Source organism: Stegostoma tigrinum, chromosome X (genome assembly GCF_030684315.1).
Source record: "Stegostoma tigrinum isolate sSteTig4 chromosome X, sSteTig4.hap1, whole genome shotgun sequence".
Lineage (NCBI taxonomy): Eukaryota > Metazoa > Chordata > Chondrichthyes > Orectolobiformes > Stegostomatidae > Stegostoma > Stegostoma tigrinum.
The window spans coordinates 18,063,342-18,075,967 of record NC_081404.1 but is presented as its reverse complement, the minus strand read 5'-3'; the positions used below and the strand labels follow the sequence as shown (position 1 = coordinate 18,075,967).

Below are 12,626 nucleotides of genomic sequence, written 5' to 3'. Positions count from 1 at the left end.
GACACTGTTTACTCAGGGCTGTACACAGACAGAGGGCACTGCCGACCCAGGGCTGTACACAGCCAGAGGACACTGCTGACCCAGAGCTGTACACAGCCAGAGGACACTGCTGACCCAGGGCTGTACACAGTCAGAGGACACTGTTTACTTAAGATTGTACACAGAAAGAGATCACTACAGACTCAGGGCTATACACAGCCAGAGGACACTGCCGACCCATAGCTGTACACAGCCAAAGGGCACTGCCGACCCAGGGCTGTACACAGACAGAGGACACTGTTTACTCAGGGCTGTACACAGCCAGAGGACACTGCTGACCCAGGGCTGTACACAGGCAGAGGACACTGTTTACTTAAGATTGTACACAGAAAGAGATCACTACAGACTCAGGGCTATACACAGCCAGAGGGCACTGCCGACCCAGAGCTGTACACAGCCAAAGGGCACTGCCGACCCAGGACTGTACACAGACAGAGGACACTGTTTACTTAAGATTGTACACAGCCAGAGGACACTGCCGACCCAGGGCTGTACACAGCCAGAGGACACTGTTTACTCAGGGCTGTACACAGACAGAGGGCACTGCCGACCCAGGGCTGTACACAGCCAGAGGACACTGCTGACCCAGGGCTGGACACAGCCAGAGGACACTGCTGACCCAGGGCTGTACACAGTCAGAGGACACTGTTTACTTAAGATTGTACACAGAAAGAGATCACTACAGACTCAGGGCTATACACAGCCAGAGGACACTGCCGACCCAGAGCTGTACACAGCCAAAGGGCACTGCCGACCCAGGGCTGTACACAGACAGAGGACACTGTTTACTTAAGATTGTACACAGCCAGAGGACACTGCTGACCCAGGGCTGTACACAGTCAGAGGACACTGCCGACCCAGGGCTGTACACAGACAGAGGACACTGTTTACTTAAGATTGTACACAGCCAGAGGACACTGCCGACCCAGGGCTGTACACAGTCAGAGGACACTGTCGACCCAGGGCTGTACACAGACAGAGGCACAGTGGCTCAGTGGTTAGCACTGCTGCCTCACAGCTCCAGGGACCTGGGCTCAATTCCAGCCTTGGGCGACTGTCTATGTAGAAGTTGCACCTTCTCCCTATGCCTGTGTAGGTTTCCTCCAGGTGCTCCGGTTTCCTTCCACTGTCCACAGATGTGCAGGGTAGGTGGGTTGGCTATGCTAAATTGCCCATAGTGACCAAGAATGTTTAGGTTAGGTGGGTTACAAAAGGGGAAATACAGGGATATGGGAATGAGTCAGGATGGGATGCTCTTCGGAGTGGTGGTGTGAACTTGTTGGGCCAAATGGCCTGTTTCCACACTGGAGGGATTCTATGATTCACTGATGAACACATATCCTATGCAGGGAGCAAATCTTGGCGATAACATGCACCTGTACTCTGTATCTTAAGAATGTATGCATAAAACATTAACAGCATTATATCCAGAGTCAACGAAGTAGGAACAATTAAAGAAAAGTGCAAAGAATTATGTAACTTCATCACCCAAGCATGGTAAAACTCTGAAACCCATGCTATGGGATAAGATTGCAACTTATTCAACCAGCATAAACTGGTGGCTCTAATAATAAATATATGGCATTGCAGCATGAATTTGCCAAAATGCTAGTGAAAATTCAAAAATGAAAATGGAATTTGACTTATCTAGGCATCATAAATTAGGGCTCTGGAGATTTCTAAATGTCTGTTCTCAATGATTAACTTGTTTGGTTAGCTGATTTATTTGCTGTGTGGCAATGAGACAGAGTACAGCAGAAGAAGCTGAAATAAGGTCAAGCTCAAAGCAACTTTAACCCTGAAGTGAGGTGGCAGATTTATCAAAGAGGAAAGGTCTCACTGATGTAATCATAAAATGCTTCATGTGAAACAAAAATTTTGGCGTGAGGTTTGTTGATATTCATCAATCCCACAGTCTTTGATCAGGAGATAGAAGCCCAAGAATGGGCTGTTTATTACATGGTACTGCTTTCAGCTACAATATGGCCCACAATTGTGAACAGAGTCTCAAAAGTATCCTCAGTAATCCTGAAATGTAAAAAGCATTTGCCATCTCAGAGATTTGAGAGACCATTTGACCTATCCAGTCCCACTCATCATTGGTCCATTAAAGTTTTGAGGGTTTTCACCTCCACATTTTCTCCATTCAGTGCATTAATCAGTTTTTTTTGTGAAGGTACTTCATGATTTCCAGCTAGAAGTGTGCTCTTCCATAGTTTGACCCTGTATCGTCTCATCCCAGGGAGCATTTTCAATTTGAAGTGTGTTCTAAGTTTGTGATAAAATCCATTCTTACATCCATTTGTACTGTGTAAGCCGTCAACCTGGGGATATTAAAACACTCTGGGCATACAGTGTTCCACTGCTGTTTACTTGTGATCCTGCTTAGGAATGGGGTGGGGCTTGTTGCGAGATTTTTAATAGATCACTCAGATCAGTTCAAGTGTTAGTCAAGTGTTTGTCAGTGAAGGAGAGTCAGACGAGGTTACCCTATTGTTAAACTGCTGCTGTGAGCTGGCACCATGTAGTTGAGACAAAGGACAGTCTATGGGCAAGAGAGTTCTTCTCAGAGTAGGTAAAGAAGTGGAACTGTGCCAGTGATTAGATGCTGGAGTGCAGCCTTGAATTGTGCAATGGGATGCACTCTGGGAGAAATTGAGTAGCTAGGTAAAGAAGAGGATGGGTGGCATTTTAGGTTAAGGAGAATATGGCAGTACTGGAGTAAGAGAATGTTTCAGGGATTCAAGAATAGAATTGACTTGGATAGAGCAAAGGAATAAGAAGGGTGCAATTATATTGCTAGGTGTAAGCTATAGAGCACTAACTAGTGGTAAGGTTGTAGAGGAAGAAATCTGCAAAGAAATTACAGAGAGGTGTAAAGATCATAGATAGTTATAATGGGGAACTTTCATTAACCTGCATATGGACTGGGATAGTGGTAATATAAGGGCGAGCAATAGACAGGCATTCATAGATTGCATTTAGGAGAATTCCTGCAGCCTACATGCAGCGGTATGTGTCAAATCCAACTAGAAAGGAGGCATCACCAGGCCTGGTCCTTGGGAATGAGATGAGCCAGGTAGGTCAAGTGCAGTGGGGGAGCACTTAGTGGACAGTGATCATTGTTTCTTAAGGTTTAGTGTGACTGTGGAAATGACATTGATCAAACCAAAGTAGGAATAATCAAGTGGTGGTGAGCCGATTTCAAATGGGCAAGAATGGAGCTGAGCCAATTAAACTGGAACCGGAGGTTAGTGGGAAAAATGGGCTACCTTCAAAGAGGAAATGGTTTATGCAAAGTCAAGTTTATTCCCTCAAAAGGCAAAGGTCGGATAAACAAATTCAGAGCTTCTTAGATAACTAAGGAAATGGAATTAAGTTAAAGAAGAAAAAGCGTGCTTATGACAGATGTCAGCTAGAAAATGTAATTGAGAATTAAGCTGAACACTGAAAGTTCAGAAGGAAGGTCAAAACTAATTAAGAGAAGCGAAGGAGGATTATGGGAAAAGATTGACAGCTGAACTTGTTGAGAAATCCTGAAGTCTTCTATAAGCACACCAATAGTTAAAGAGCAGTATAGGAGGAGGAGAGCCACTAGGAACTGAAAGTGGATTTACGCATGGAGACAAGAGGCATGACTGAGATGTTTAATGAATATTTTGCACCTGCCTTTGTCTACAAGGCAGATGCTGTCCAGACCATGTTCACAGGTGTGGAAGCTCTGTCACTACAAGGGTTTAAGATTGATAAGGAGGAGGTATTGCTGTCTGTACTTAAAGTTGATATGGAACCAGGACCAGATGAGATGCTTCCAAGGATATTGAAGAACGTGGGAGTAGAAATCACAGAGGCACTGGTAGTAATCTTTCAATCTCGCCTAGCTTTGTGCGTGGTGCTGGAGAACTCGAGAATTACAAACATCACATTCTTGTATGGTAAAAATAGCCCCAGCAATGACAGCCCAGTCATTTTAACTTCAGTGGTGGGGAAATATCTAGAACAATTATTTGTAATAGAATTAATCGTCACACTGAAAAGTGTGTGGAAAACTCGAAAGAATCAGCTTAAATTTGTTCATGCAAAATTGTGTAATACTAACTTATTTGGAAGTGTGAATGTACAGAGGGCTTTGGGTGTCCTTGTACTCTAGTCAGTGAATGTAGACAGGCAAGTGCAGGAAGCAGTTAGGAAGGCAAATAGTTTATTGGCCTTCATTGCAAAGTATTTGAGTTCAAAAGTAGGGATGTCTTACTGCATTTACACAGGGCCTTGGTGAGAGCACACCCAGAGTATTATGTGCAGTTTTGGTCTCTCTACCTGAGAAGGGATATACTTGCCATAGAGGGTGTGCATTGGAGGCTCACAAAGCTGATACCAGGCTGGCAGGACATCCTGAGGAGAGAGTGGTTCAACTGGGCCTGTAGTTACCAGAGATTTTTAATAGATTAGCTAGAGATTATCAGGATGTGGACAGTTTAGGGATGTGGGATATACCATTAAGGACTGAGATGAGGAAACATTTCTTCACTCAAAGGGTAGTGAACCTGTGGAATTCTGTACCACATAAGGCTGTGGAGGCAAGTCACTGAATGTATTCAGGAAAGAGATAGGGGATAACCTTTTTTAAGGCATCAAGGGGTATGGGAAGAAAGTGAAGAAATGGCATCAGAACAGAGGATCAGCCATGATCATATTGTGTGGCAGAGCAGGCTTGAAGGGCAAATAGCCTACTCCTACTTATTGTTTCTGTGCTTGTGTTTATGTCGAAGTTTTTAGAAGAGATAACAGAGATGGTTGAGCACAAGGCTGTTGATGTAGTGTACATGGACTTCAAAAGGCATTCAATACATCGCCACACAACAGATTTGTAAGGAAAGTAGTAGGTCATGGAATAGGCAGTAGCAGTAGCAACACGGACATAACATTGGCTGAGAGATCAGAAACAGTGATGTTTAATGGACATTTTTCAGGTTGGAGGACTGTTTACAGTGGAATTCCTCAGGCCTTGACATTAGGACCTTTGTTTTTCCTGGTAAGTATAAGTAATCTAGTGTGCAGGGAACAACTACAAAGTTTACGGGACAACACAAAATTTGGAAGAATTGTAATCTGTGAAGAGAACAGCATCGAACCTCAAAAAGGCATTTATAAATTGGTGGAGTGGACAGATGGGTGTCAGATAAGTTCAATGCAGGGAAATGTGAGGTGATACACTAATCTTTGGTACAAAGAATACAGTGAGCATTATTCTAAAGGAGATAGAGACCTGGGAGTATAGGTGCATCAGTCATTGAAGGTGACAAGACAGGAAAAAAGAGCAGTTAGAAAAACAGACAGTATCAGAAGCTTCATTAATAGGGGCATAGAATTCAAAAGCAATGGAGTTATGCTGAACCTATATTGGACATTAGTTAGACCTTAGCTGAGTATTGTGTACAGTTCTGGGTGCCACACTTGAAGAAAGCTATAAATACATTGGAGAGAGCACAAAAGAGGTTTATGGGAATGGTTAAAATTGTATCAGAGATAATGGGAACTGCAGATGCTGGAGAATCCGAGATAACAAAGTGTGGAGCTGGATGAACACAGCAGGCCAAGCAGCATCTTAGGAGCACAAAAGATCACGTTTTGGGCCGAGACCCTTCATCAGAAAAGGGGGAGGGGAGCCCGAAACGTCAGCTTTTGTGCTGCTTGGCCTGCTGTGTTCATCCAGCTCCAAACTTTGTTATCTCGGATTCTCCGGCATCTGCAGTTCCCATTATCACAGCAGAAGGTAGGGTTGTTTTCCTTGGAATAGAAAAAGCTTGGGTGTGGGGGAGTTGGAGGTGGGGCACAATAAACCTTCCCCTTAAATAGAGGGGTCATTTAGGGTTAGGGTTAAATTTAAGGTAAGGGGCAGGAGATTTAGAGGGGATTTAAGAAGAATATTTTCATCTAGAGGAGGGTTGGTATCTGTAACTTACTGTCTGAAAGGGTGGGGCGGAAACCATTACAACAAAAAATGTTTAGATGAACATTTAAAATGCAACAGCATACAAGGCTATGGACCAAGTACTGCAAAATAGGATTAGAGTAGAGAAGGGTCTAGGCCAGAAACGTCAGCTTTTGTGCTCCTGAGATGCTGCTTGGCCTGCTGTGTTCATCCAGCTCCACACTTTGTTATCTCCTACCCTCTGTAGTCTCTCTTCATAATTGGAATGCTCCAGCCCAGGCAGCATTCTGGTGAATGTCCTCCGCAACTCCTCCAGTGTAATCACATCTTTCCTATAGTAAGGTGACTAGAACTACACATAAAATGCAAAGAACTGCAGATTCTTATTATACTTGTTAACTGCTGCTCCCTTTGGTCTTCAACCCAGTAAATGTGGTTTCTACTTTGTTCTGTTTAATTTAAAGAAAAAAAGTTGCAGCTTCACACCAAGTAACAACATTTATGTTGTATCTAAATGTTACACAAATGAAGTCCATGAATTCTATTTATTTGAAGATCTCTAGTGTTTATTTCTAGTTAAACTAATATATAGAATAGAGAGTAAACTCCAGGCATAGCCTGGGCCTCCAGTGCTAAAATGCAGAGATCCTTACAGCCATATGACAGTATCCAGGTAGTTGACTTATTTGCATGTTGATCGTTTAAACAGACATCACTCCAATGGTGATAATAGGCTATTTGTCATTGTAGGACAAGTAGTTTATTGTGATAAGACATCCTCTGACTTTCTACACTAAATGATTTGCCTGAGTACAATGATAACCTTATTTCTCTAGCACCTTTACTGCAGTAAAATGTCCCAAAATAACTTTGCAGGAGCATTACCAAGCAAAAATTTGATTCTGAACCACATAAGGAGATACAAGGACAGCAGAGGGAGAGAACTGGAAAGATTGAGGGAGGGAATTCCAGTGCTTGGGACTGAGGTACCTGAAGGCATGGCCATCAATGGTGGAGTGACGGAAGTCAGTGATGTGTGAGAGGCCAGAATTTGAAGAACGAAGAGCTCTTGGAGGATTGTAGAACAGCAGGCCATAGCGAATGGGATGTTTAAAGAGGTGACAAGCAGTGGAGAGTAGCAAGGCCATGGAGGGACCTGAAGATGACGGATGAGAATTTTGAGCAAGACATATTGTTCAAGAGCCAGCATAGGTCAGTGAGCATCATTTCTGATAAAAGATCCAAATATCAGCAAAAATATCAATTTCTGAGTCTCGAAATCCATGTGTTTATCAGCACAACCATCAAGGGAGCAATTTCCATTTTCTCAGCGGGTAAGGCTTGTTCTCACTGTGCAATTGTGAGTTTTTGTTTACAGCAGCAAAGTGTCATCCTGCAAATGAAGTGGTACCACCTGTTGCACTGATTCAGGTGGATGTTAAAGATCCCAATTTAAAGCGCTATTTGAAGCACCATAAGATTATGATGAATAGGAACAGGAAGATGCTATTCAGCCCCACAAGTCTGGTCCATCATTAAATAGGATCATGGCTCAGCCAACATTCCTCAGGTCCATTATCCTGCATTTTCCCATAACCCTTGATTCCCCAAATGAAGAAGAATCTATCTCAGTCTTAAATATATGCAAAAACTTTGCCCCCACAGCTCTCTGTGACAAGAAGATCCAAAGACTCTTGACCTTCTGAGAGAAGATATTCCTCCTCATTTCAGTCTTAAACTGGCACCCCTTTATTCTGAGACAATGCTCTCTGGACCTAGACTCTCTCATGAGGGGAATCACTCTCTAAATATTTACTCTGTTAAGCCCTTTAAGAATCCTATCTATTCCAATGAGATCACCTCTCATTCTTCTAAACTCGTGAGCAGAGTCCCAACCTGTTTAGCCTTTGCTTGTAAGACAGGCTCTCCCTACCAGGGATTATCTATAAGGAAAGGATCTTTCCTTAAATAAACACCATATACAGTTGCAGTGAGACTTCCTTACCCTTCTATTCCAACCTGATCCAACTAGATGCTAGCTTTCTGTACAAGTGCCCCCAAGATCCTTGTGTTGTAGCTTTCTGCAGTTTTTCTTCATTTAAGTAACACCGTTCTTTTGTTCTCCCTTCCAAAATGAACAACTTCATATTTCCCCACATTATACTCCATTTGCTAATTTCTTAACCCACTTACTTAATTTATCAATATCTATAAACTGTTTGTATCCCTCTTGCAAATTGCCTTTCCACCTATTTTTGTGCCACCTGTAAATCTGGCTACAGATTTTAAAGTGTTTTGTAAAAGAAGAAAATGTGAAGTGAGGAAGTTCCTTACAGATTCTGAATTCTACAGACTTCCTTCCTCCAAATCATTAATATATATTGTATACAGTTATTGGTCCCAGAACTAGAGATAGTAGGAACTGCAGATGCTGGAGAATCTGAGATAACAAAGTGTGGAGCTGGATGAATACAGTAGGCCAAGCAACATCACAGGAGCAGGAAAGCTGATGTTTTGGGCTACACCCTTCATCAGAAATGGGGGAGGGGAAGGAGGTTCTGTAATAAATAGGGAGAGAGGGGGAGGCAGATCGAAGGTGGATAGAGGAGAAGATAGGTGGAGAGGAGACAGACAGGTCAAAAAGGCGGGGATGGAGCCAGTAAAGGTGAGTGTGGATGGGGAGTTAAGGAGGAGATAGGTCAGTCTTGGGAGGACGGACAGGTCAAGGGGGCAGGATGAGGTTAGTAGGTAGGAAATGGGGGTGTGGCTTGAGGTGGGAGGAGGGGATAGGTGAGAGGAAGAACAGGTTAGGGAGGCAGGGACAAGCTGGGCTGGCTTTGGGATGTGGCAAGGGGAGGGGAGATTTTGAAGCTTGTGAAATCCTGTACATCTCAGATGTCAGAGATAATGGGAACTGCAGATGCTGGAGAATTCCAAGATAATAAAATGTGAGGCTGGATGAACACAGCAGGCCAAGCAGCATCTCAGGAGCACTTGTGCTCCTGAGATGTTGCTTGGCCTGCTGTGTTCATCCAGCCTCACATTTTATCATCTCAGATGTCCTTGTTTTTCAAGGACCGCACCTTTACTGGCTCCATCCACACCTCTTTGACTTGTCTGTCTGTCTCCTCTCCACCTATCTTCTCTACCTATCTTCGATCCACCTCCCCCTCCCCCACTATTTATTTCAGAACCCCCCTCCCCTTCCCCTCCCCCCCTATTTATTTCAGAACCCCCTGCCCCTTCCCCTCCCCTCCCCCATTTCTGATGAAGGGTCTAGGACCGAAATGTCAGCTTTCCTGCTCCTAGAATGTTGCTTGGCCTGCTGTGTTCATCCAGCTCTACACCTTGTTATCTTGGTCCCAGCACTAATCTGTCCCACTGGTCACAGGTTGCCCGCCTGGAAACAAACCCCTTATCCCCACTCTCTGTTTCTTGCCCATTTGCTGATTCTCTATCAATGCCAGTCTTTGAAGAATTAACTATTCCCAGTGCCTTGACCAATTCTGCTCCCTCAATCTGCACCAATTAACAACAGATTAACAGATTCAATTGTGTAATTTTCTTTTTGTATGGTTATTGGATGACCTGAGACCTGTGATAAGGCATTATAGTCAAGTTCTTTATTTCAGCTTTTACAGTTATTATGCACTTAAACAAAACAAACAAAGAAACCAATTCAGTTTGGCTTTTGCTTTGGTGTAAAACAATATCAAGTTCCCTGCTGTGCAGCATCTCTGAAATGAATTGAATCCTTCCCATTAATACTTAAATATAATTATTAATGAAAGCAACATTTAAAAATAAACTTCACAACAGCTGGAGCTAAATATGATCCCTTGGGTGTCTCAGTACACACAGACAATTTGTTGTCACTATAGTAATGCTGTTTTAGTGCTTGGCATTAAAAGATACGCTTCCTACCACTCGCAAAAGGGAACAAATCAATGTAACTAGTGGTGGTGTGTTCGGTTGCCAACTTTAGTTGGATATTTTCTTGGAGGTTCTATCACATGGCTTCCCACCTCTAACCACCCCATTCTCATGCTCCCAACAGTGGTTACCCCAACTTTGAAAATAAGAGCTTTAACAAAATAATGGCACTGTGTCTCTGATTATCAATCTGCACTTCTGTCACTGCCCAACAGGTGTCAGTGTCCTAGTAAAAGGAAACTTATTCATCATTAATGTGACAGTTTTTGACACCAGTTGCACCCAAGTCTCATTTCAGTCATCGCCACTGTACTCATTAGCCTACACTGGCTCCTCAGCAACCCTCTATTTTAAAATTCTCACCTTTGTTTTCAAGTACTTCCATGGCCTCACCCCTTCCCACTCTTTTAAACGAGAAGCCAAGGGAACGTATGAAACACTCCTGGGATAGGGACAACATAGGGTTGAATACAGAGAAAAGCTTACTGTACTCATTGGACTAAAAATAAACTGCAAGCAAAATTCTCTCAAGACCGTCCCCATCCAACACTGCCAGTACAGGGACAGCACGCGGTTGAGGATACAGTAAAGCTCTCTGTACTCTTGAACTAAAAGTAAATTGAAAATAAAGTTCTCTTGACTCTTTTAAACTGCAAGTCCCCTTGACATCGTCCCTGTCAAGCACTCCTGAGACAGGGACAACATGAGGTTAAATACAGAGGAAAACTCCCTTCCCCAACTCTATGAACAAAAGGTGAACTGAAAGGAAAGTTCTGTCAATACCATCCCTATCAAACACTCATAGAATAGGGACCACAAGGTGTTAAAGTACAGAGTAAGATTTACTCTACTCGCTTGAACGAAAAGTAAACTGAAGGTAAATTCTTCTCAACACCGCCCCCATCAAACACTGCTAAACAGGGACAGCAAGGGTTCAAAATACAAAATAAAGCTCTCTCAACTCTTTCCGGAAGTCCAAAATAATAATGGTAAGACAGTCCCTGCTGGGCCACTGTATCAAAATCAAACACAAACAAAAGTGTTGAATGGGAACTTCCAGAACCTTAACTATGTAACCCTAAGTTATTGAAGAACATTCTGACTTCTTATAATTCTGGCCACTTTAGCATCTGAGTTCCATTACCTCACCATCAATGGCTGTGCTTTCAGCTGGCTGGGGCCCAAACGCTGGAATTCTGTCCCTAAATGTCTCCACTTTGCTATCTCATTCTCCTTGAAGATGCTATTTCAAACCTGCTTCTTTAACCAAACTTTTTGTTATCTGATCTAATAACTCCTTATGTGGAGTTCTGAGGTAGGGTCACCGGGCCTGAAACATTAACTCTGATTTTTTCTTCACAGATGCTGCCACACCTGCTGAGCTTTTCCAGCAACTTCCGTTTTTGTTTAACTCCTTATGTGGTTTGGTGTCAAATTTTGTTTTATAAGCTTCTGTGAAGCAACTTATGACATTTTATAATGTTAAAGGCACGATGTAAATACCAAATCATGTTTTTGGTTATTTACAGTTGTGTAACAATTACTTGTGAAACAAGCTGTTAACATAGAATATCTATTGACACCTGAGACACATTTTTAAAAATTACTGACTGAACTCTTAAGTCAACATAATGTTACAATGCTGCAAACTGAATACTGAGAAAGTTCATTGTTGTACAACCTCAGAGCAAGGATTTATCTTGCACTCTGACATCCACACCAACACATGCGTGATTTATTCCTTGTTTGATCTTAAATATTTACCTGAGACCATTAGCATTGACAGGGGAACTGGTGTGAAAGCTTAGACAAACTATCTGCGGCATTAAACCCACACAGTTAAATGTCTCTGACTTGGGTTAACAAATGCTGTGATGGGGTTATGGAAAGGGAAAACCCTCTTTAGAACCTTGCATTGCTGATGTCATCTGGGGCAGCAATAATAAAAACCGAGCTCCAATTATGCAATGCTTTTACAACTGAAGGACGTGCTTTAAAGCTGATTAAGCACTTTTTGAACTGTAACTTTTTTAAAACATTCTCACCTTTGGTTTCAAATCTCTTTATGACTGTGATAACCCCTACAAGGTCTGTGGGGAATCACTAATTAATCTCCTCTTGGAGCTCATTGAGTATGATAACAGGCAATGGCCTGCTGAGCTGGAACTTATCACCTGAGTCCTTTTTGGTGCACTGGAAGTGTCCCTACCTCTGAGACAAGGAGACCTGGGTACAAATCCCACCTACTCCTGAGGTGTGTCACAAAATCTCTGATCAGGTTGGTTAGAAAATCTATCCCTCGTCCTGGACTGAGAGACCCAGGTTCACATCCCACCTGCTCCAGAGGTGTGTAATAACAAATCTGAACAGGTTGATTAGAAGGTTGCAGGAACAGCAACTCATATTCCGCCTGGGAACCCTGCAGCCATATGGTATCAATGTGGACTTCACCAGTTTCAAAATCTCCCCTTCCCCTACTGCATCCCTAAACCAGCCCAGTTCATCCCCTCCCCCCACTGCACCACACAACCAGCCCAGCTCTTCCCCCCCACCCACTGCATCCCAAAACCAGTCCAACCTGTCTCTGCCTCCCTAACCGGTTCTTCCTCTCACCCATCCCTTCCTCCCACCCCAAGCCGCACCCCCAGCTACCTACTAACCTCATCCCACCTCCTTGACCTGTCCGGCTTCCCTGGACCGACCTATCCCCTCCCTACCTCCC

General features: G+C 43.3%; 1 long non-coding RNA gene across 1 annotated transcript in view; it reads left to right on the top strand.

Annotated features, from left to right (window-relative positions):
- Positions 1 to 12,626, top strand: part of LOC125448276 (uncharacterized) — a 143,976-nt gene that overhangs the window by 82,745 nt on the left and 48,605 nt on the right. The window lies entirely within an intron of this gene.